Source organism: Opisthorchis viverrini, assembly GCF_000715545.1.
Source record: "Opisthorchis viverrini unplaced genomic scaffold opera_v5_444, whole genome shotgun sequence".
Lineage (NCBI taxonomy): Eukaryota > Metazoa > Platyhelminthes > Trematoda > Opisthorchiida > Opisthorchiidae > Opisthorchis > Opisthorchis viverrini.
In genome coordinates, this window is record NW_008752101.1 from 346,208 (window position 1) to 346,894 (window position 687).

The window sequence follows — 687 nt, forward strand, 5'->3', positions numbered from 1 at the left end:
CGTGTTTTGCTCACCTGTGCCTACCATTTCCCTTGTGCGAAAGGCCGCCCAGTCAGACACCGGCACGTTAGCCTGTGTGTTAGTGTGTCGATGTGGCAGTGTGCGCGAATGTGCGCAACTGACCTACTTACACATGTTTGTCAGTGCCGCGGTTGCTGAGCCTGCCCTGACTTGTTCTGTCAGGATTTACGTGTGAGCATCGCGAGACTACGTTTGAAAGTGACAACCGCAACCCAGACTACCGAGTCAACATTCCACTTTCCGCTGTCTGATGTGCGGAAATCGGCACTGCACTGTGTCACTCGGTGACAGCCTTGCACACTTTTTGAAACCACAGTCAAGGACAAATGAGGTCTGTTGTACAGTGTCTTCGTCCAAAAAGTACCGTAGACTTTCGAACCAATTATTTATCCCTTTTGACATTCGGGGTCGTCGTATCGGGAACCTCAATATCGCGCGGGCAGTCCATTTGCCGCGTTACCGTTGTACGATCCTGTGCTAAGGCCGTGATCTCAAAGCCAGGAATTGGCTAATTAGCCGAAACGCACGATCTAGGTGTCCTATCTGACAGGCAACGTGTAGTCTAATTCACCAACGGACGGCCAGTAATAATTGCGGTGAAACCGAATTCTACGAACTTCACCTGCGTTTGTTCAGTAGTCGCAATTGGGCAGTGAACAATATATT